The sequence below is a fragment of the Oratosquilla oratoria genome, chromosome 4, assembly GCF_046742065.1.
Source record: "Oratosquilla oratoria isolate Oo_2021 chromosome 4, ASM4674206v1, whole genome shotgun sequence".
Lineage (NCBI taxonomy): Eukaryota > Metazoa > Arthropoda > Malacostraca > Stomatopoda > Squillidae > Oratosquilla > Oratosquilla oratoria.
The window spans coordinates 85414461-85421960 of record NC_134780.1 but is presented as its reverse complement, the minus strand read 5'-3'; positions in this window follow the sequence as shown (position 1 = coordinate 85421960).

The window sequence follows — 7500 nt, the reverse complement described above, 5'->3', positions numbered from 1 at the left end:
TCTGAGCTCTCTTCTGGGAGTGAAATAGCTGTCGATCACGAGTCCAACACGTGATCACACACACACACACACACACACACACACACACACACACACACACACACACACACACACACACACATACACACACACACACACACCACACGCGCGCGCGCGCGCGCGCCCATGAATGATGGGCGGATTCACGGAGTTAAACAGAATATCCTGACAGCAAACAGTATAACTGGGAAAATGCAATCCAACAGTGTTTATTTGTTTTGTTATTTGTTTATCATTATTTGCTTGATTCACATTTATTATTAGTTATATGTCAGTTTATTATCATTTACTATTTACCTGTTTGTTTATTATTTAACTATATCCATGTATTTACCTATTTGTTTTACTTATTATTATTTATATTATATTTTCATTTATTTATCATTATATATATTTGTTCGCATCCGACCTAGTTATGGACCAAAAGGTCTCCTGTCGGCATACTCCGCCTTTGTAATCCTTTATAAATTGGTCTTTGTCCCTTTCAATTTCCGTGACTCCCCAGAACTCGTTCTCCTCTCTTCACTCCTCAGTACTCCTCACTTCCCGTCAATCCTCACAACTCCTCACTGTCTCTCATTACAAAGGAGTAGCATGCCGACAGGAGACCTTTTGGTCCATAACTAGGTCGAATGCGAAAAATTTATGATAATGATAAATTGAAAAATAGATAACAATTATAGTAATATAAATAACAATGAATAAGATAAAAAAATAAGTAGGTAAAGTTAAATAATAAACAGGTAAATAGTAAATGATGATGAATTGACAGATTAATAATAAATGATAATCAAGCAAATAACAATAAACAGAAAAATAATACATACATATACCAAGCCCTTTTTCCCCCTACACGGGGGGCTAGCCAAAAAGAAAAAGACATAGAAATCACTCCCACCCATTCCATTTCCCATATATTCCACTCCCTTCCACCCTCCTCCCTCCCTCTTATCTTGGCACCTCATACAAATAAACTAATAAAATGAAATAAAATATCCTCTCATTACTACGCCTTTCCCTTCCCTATCCCCATTCCTCCCTACCACTCATTCCCATTCCTCACTTCATTCCTCACTTCATTCCTCACTTCATTCCTCACTTCATTCCTCACTTCATTCCTCACTTCACTCCTCACTTCATTCCTCACTTCATTCCTCGCTTCCCTTAATCCCCCAAAAGTCACACCAAGCTTACGACCTGTTTCCGACCACCACCTTGGACCGTGGCGCTTTTGTGTCTCTCATTGATGGTTAGCGCCAAATGGCTATTTCATCTTCATCTTCATGACAGGCGAAAAGATTCATTCCAATTGCAGCATTGTCTTCAAATTCTTGTTATAATAAACAGAGGAAAAGCGCGAATCAGCTTAATCGCCGTCGGTGGTCGGGAACAGGGCTTAAGCTTGGTGGGCCCTGACTGTCCTTCACACTCCTCAGCATCGTTGACCAGATCACGCAGAGAGCGGAGATGCGCTCCGGTGTACTAGATGACTGTGTATGAGCGTGTGTGTGTGTGTGTGTGTGTGTGTGTGTGTGTGTGTGTGTGTGTGTGTGTGTGTGTGTGTGTGTGTGTGTGTGTGTGATTGATTCACCATGGTCTTGGATCACGTGTTGGACTCGTGATCAACAGCTATTTCCCTCCCGAAAGAGAGCTCAGAGCTCGTATATGACCGATCTATGGGTAATGCTGTGACCTTACACGTACACACACACCCAACTCCCCGTTCACGAGAATTAGAGTAACAACTCGCAGCGCAGTAATACTAAAATTGTTTCAGCCCTGGGTGGGATTCGAACCCGGACTGCCGTAGTGGCTGCCGGGAACTCTACTAACTGCGCCATCGGGTCGTGTCTGTGTGTGTGTGTGTGTAGAAATAATAATGATAATAATAATAATAATAATAATAATAATAATATTAATAATAATAATAATAATGATAATAATGATAATAATAATAATAATAATAAAGGTTTATTTCAATAGCAGTAATACACTGAAAATAATACAATTCAAAAGATGATTAAATATATCAAAACCTAGAGTATATACACGGTACAAGTTTACATTGAGTTGATTATGTGCACAATGGTGTGTGTGTGTGTGTGTGTGTGTGTGTGTGTGTGTGTGTGTGTGTGTGTGTGTTTGTGTGTGTGTGTGTGTGTTTGTGTTTATGTGTGCGCGTATGTATTCATCTAGTCCAGTGACCAATAATATTGTTTTTATTCTTATCCTCTATTGCACTTCAACTATATTTGTTTTGAACAATAAATCCAGTGGATGGACATCAACCTAGTAAGTACAAACATTTAACATACATTATTCAAAGACCTATACAGGGAGAAAGAACAAAGAAACAAACAAACTGTATATTCCCGTCACTATCCCCAGACCCTCTCCAACGGAGTAAAGAGTCCTACAATTGAGACCGAAATGTAATAGTTTTCTCAATTAATCTTCGTGTAACTTTTCCCAGTGTATTATCTTTTTTCATTACATAAGTTCAGACAACTTTCAGTTGGTATACGGTCTACTTGCTATACGAGCGAGCACAAGAAACAGAGTATACAGGACGCGAATACCCAACTTCCTGTTTTAATATAGTTCTCTTCAGGTGGCCTTGCAACACAGTTCCCTGAAACGAGGAGCGGATGTTGGGAGCCTCCGTCTGTGTCTGTGAGTGTGTATTTGTGTGTTTGTGTTTGTTTGTTTTTGTGTTTATGTGTGCGTGTGTGTGTGTGTATGTGTATGTATTTGTGTGCGTGTGTGCGTGTCTGTGTGTGTGCGTGTCTGTGTGTGTGCGTGTGTGTGTGTGTGTGTGTGCGTGTCTGTGTGTGTGCGTGTGTGTGTGTGTGTGTTTGTGTTTGCGTGCGTGAGGAGAGTGAATGAGAGAGATATATATATAGAGAGAGGGAGCGAGAGAGAGAGAGAGAGAGATGGAGAGAGAGAGAGAGAGAGAGAGAGAGAGAGAGAGAGAGAGAGAGAGAGAGAGAGAGAGAGAGAGAGAGAGAGAGAGAGAGAATGAGAGAGAGAGATTAAGCCGTTAGTTATATCTCGGACCATTACGCCTTGGGACTTCATTGTCTTTCTTGAGAAGCCATTGCTGCTCTCTCTCTCTCTCTCTCTCTCTCTCTCTCTCTCTCTCTCTCTCTCTCTCTCTCTCTCTCTCTCTCTCTCTCTTCTCTTCTCTTCTCTTCTCTTGAACTCAGCTTCAATGGTTTCAGGCCGTACCTCCCAACGAAGACGGGATCATTTCCGAGCCAAGTTTCCCCAGGACTTGATTACGCGATTAACAAAGTTGTTTCCACCCATTTCTTGGTACAGCGATCAAACTCGGGCATAATCTCGCCTTTTCCTGGTAACAGGTCACTTAGTGATGTAGGTTTATTCGTTAAGGCTCTCGTGAACGTAGGGTACTCGTACCAATGGAGACGCATTTGCCCTTATGCAGACGAATTTGACACAAAAAACTTCTACTTGCCGATGGTGAGTAGATAGGAGCATAATTATAAACTCAAAAAATCACTTAACTATCCCCTCATAATGTGACATAGTCTTACCTTCTTAATCCAAATAGATACGTGACTGCAGGAGATGAATTTTTTTTTCAAAAACAGTACTTTTTTTTGTTTCATCTCCTGAAGTCACGTACCTATTTGGATTAGGAAGGTAAGATAGGATAGTTTAGTGATTTTTTGAGCCTATAATTATGTTCCTATCTATTCACCATCGACAGGTAGAAGTTTTTTTGTGTCAAATGCGTTTGCATAGGGCAAGTGCGTCTCCATTGGTACGCGTACCCTACGCTGTACAGGCTGTAAAATATTCAGACTGTTCAGATGATGTTTACGTTTATCTCTCCGGCGTTGTAGCTCGTCGTTGATCTCGATCTCATTAGTCAGTTTTCTCTTAACAGTTTTCATTCGTTCCCATACATCTCCAAAACCTCCCACAGTGCCTCCCTGTCAACACTGTCATAAGCCTTTTCCAAATCTATAAAAGCCCCCAAAACATCCTTACCTTTTCCTAAATATTTCTCACATATGTCTTACCACAAAAATCTGAAATAATGGTGATAATAATAACTGATTATGGTGCCACCGCCACCACAGCTACGAGTTTCATTAATCAGAAACCCGGAAGTCCACAAAGGCTGGCTGTGGTCTCTGTGTCCTCCCATGGATAGATCTGTCTGGGAAGAGACTTTAGACTGTTTGTGTTATGTTGGTGTAGGTTTGTTTCTGTGACCGGCTAGTTGGAAGTGGGGAGCAATGGACGGTAGTCAGATCTCTTGGGGTGGAAAAAAATCGAAAGAAAATAGTCAAGGTTGATAGAGATCTTGACTTGGTCCGAAAGCCAAGTGCCCTCCGAGTTCCACGACCAGAAGAACTTCGGAGTCTCGAAGGGATTTGAAGATGACGGCCATCTTGGAGGACCATCACAAGCAGGCCCTTCACCCATCTTATCCTTAACCTTTCGTGTTTCCGGACATTTGGTCCACCTTCTCCTTAACCTTTCCTAGTATTCACTGATCCCTTCCTCCCTCCCTCCCCACCCTCCCCCCGTTTCCTCCATGTTCCTCATATTAGATTACAGTCATGTGTATTACGACTATGTACTTGAATTCCCCAACGGGGAACAACATGTATAAACACCTGTTTATACATGGGTAATGGCGCCGACGATTGTATAGCCGCCGACAAGCAATATTGTTCAGTTAAGGTAAACCTCCACCATACTATCCAAAGTTATAAACCTTTCCTTTGTGGCTGCCATTAGGTGGTTTTATTCAAATACAAACGACCCTTTCGCTAGGAGGGTTAGTAACTAAATACCCGTTGCAACGATTTGTCCAAGTCCAAGAAGTTTGCCCGTGGATCAAGCCCAAAATATGACGATCATTTTCAAGGTCTGTTATTCAGCGATGAATCCGTGGGTAAATCCTGAATTATAGGATATCAGTGAATACAGTGTAAAGTGATTACTGATGGTGCATATAATGTGCTACTTCAGTAAGTGAATACAGTGAAAAGTGATTACCGCTGTGTACGTATTTCGTTTGTGTGAATACCCGGTGAATACGTTGGTGTGAATACCCGGTGAATACAAGCCGATTTGAATACCGATATAGCCAGTGTCATATATTACATTTCCAATGATTACTCTGAATATAACTTGAAATGGGTAATCATTGTGAATACAGTGAATAAAGAAATACATGAATATTGTTCATAGTGAATACGATTTACAATCTGTCTGTCGTATTGGAATAGTTTCACTTTTATTGGAAGTCTATTTGTGAATTCTGTTTACAATGAGTGATGGATAAAGAAATGAATTGTGAGTGTCAACAGTGAATACATAAATACATACACTGATCAACTTTTGTAAATATAGTGACCGAGAATTTGTAGTATTAACGAATACTCGTTCGTGAATGGTGAGAAATCGTAGAAATGGTGAATTGTGATAGTTATTGGAGAATAGCCATATATATACTGGCCTATCTTTGAGGATACACAGAAGAAGTTTCAGTGCTTGTGAATACTTCTCACAGTGATAGATTGGAGGAAGAGGTGTATTATTGGTGGTAGAATACCCATTTGAAAATACCTATAGTATGTGGTTGCAGTAAAGTGTACTGTAATTGTAGAAAATCTGTTTGAGAATACTTCCTAAACAGAACGAAGAAAAGGTCACATTATGATTGTCGAATACATATTTGAGAATACTTTTTATAGTGAGTGATCAAGAAGACTGTGCATTGTGAATATAGTGCTATTAGATATATACATCTATGCGTTGTGTAAACTTGGAAACATGGATATAAAATAAATATTTGGAATGGAAAATATGTACTGGAAATTCTTCAGGCAGTGTTGTAAATACCGCGTGACTGGGAGCACGTTGTTGAAATAGAATATTTCGCATGGAAAAGCTGATTGAGAACAGACAGCTCTTGGGTACTGTGTTTTTTAACAAAATAGAAATATATCACAAATACTTCAAACACGCACTTGGGGAATTGCTTGTAAATCTGAACTGTAAATGTTTTGAAAAGGAATACATGAATCGATTACAGTAAGACGTGTTGCGAATGCAGAATACAAGAAGTATGGATAGTTTACTTCCAATTTGGGATACAGGATATCAGGATAGTGTATTGCGAATACAGAATACAAGAAATATGGAGATTTTACTTCGAATTTGGAATACAGGATACCAGGATAGTGTATTGTGAATACAGAATACAGGGTGTGTGGAAAATGCACTGTCAGGAATACAAAACCACAGGAAAGTGTAATGTGAGTGTGGAATACAGTGTAACAGGATAGTGTATTGTGAATACAGAATACATGGTGCATGGAAGGTGTATTCTGATGTGTAGAAAAATATTGTGGATTCTTCTTGAAATGTAAGCAGATGATTGTGAAGCTAATACAAGGCAGAAAATATCAGGATAGATTTTTGCAGTGAATACAGAATAAAGGAGAATATAGAATGTGCAGCATAAAATTGGAATACGGGATATCTGAATAAAGTATTGTGAATATGGTATACATAGTGTAGAAAATATACAGTGAGAACAGAATACAACGTTACAGGAAAGTGTATTCTGAAAGCAGAATACGGTGGAATATGGAAAATGTATTTTGAATGAAAGTTTATAGTGAATACTGAAGGAGTATTTTTGCGATGAATAAAATTGTTTAATGGCAGCCTGTATTTAAGGAAGGAGTTTAGTAAGACATAATAGTGATCAAAGGGATAATTATGAAGATGAATAGAATTTGTATGAAAGTGGCTATTGCCGACAAGTCTATCGAGATGAACACCGCGTGATCACGGAGCTCTTATTAGTGCGACGTTTCGTCTTTTGTAGCCCTTTTCAAGCACAAAGTCGTAATACACATGACTGAAATCAAATATGGGGAACATGGAGGTCAACGGGAAGAGGGAGGGGGGTTACTGAATACTAGGAGTGGTTAAGGAGAAGGTGGACCAAATGTCTGGGAAGACGAAAGGTTAAGGATAAGATGGAACAATTGTCTGAGTAAAAGACATTAGTTCACAACCAAGAGAGGAAAGGAAGGGGTAGTTAAAAGTACCATTCACTATGAAGGAAATTACCGGCTAATTCAAGATTAACTTTATTGTTAATCCCGTTGGTCTAAGTGGCACACATCATCTGGACAGAATCGCTTTGAATTAGCCAAAACCAAATCTACATTTAATCCGTTTCAAATAAGAAGTAATTTAGACCCTCTTATGCCTTTACTTTTTTTTTTTTTTTTTTAGGAATGTCCCCTTTGGGGCTACAGGTAGCAGGATTCCTAGTCCTATCCCCGTCCCGTTTTTTGTCGCCTCGTACGACTCTAGTGGGAAGCTTGGTGGCAGCATTCTTTTTCCCCACCACGGGGTTAGGCGAAAAAAGGAATATTCAGAGAAATGGTACAAGAACAC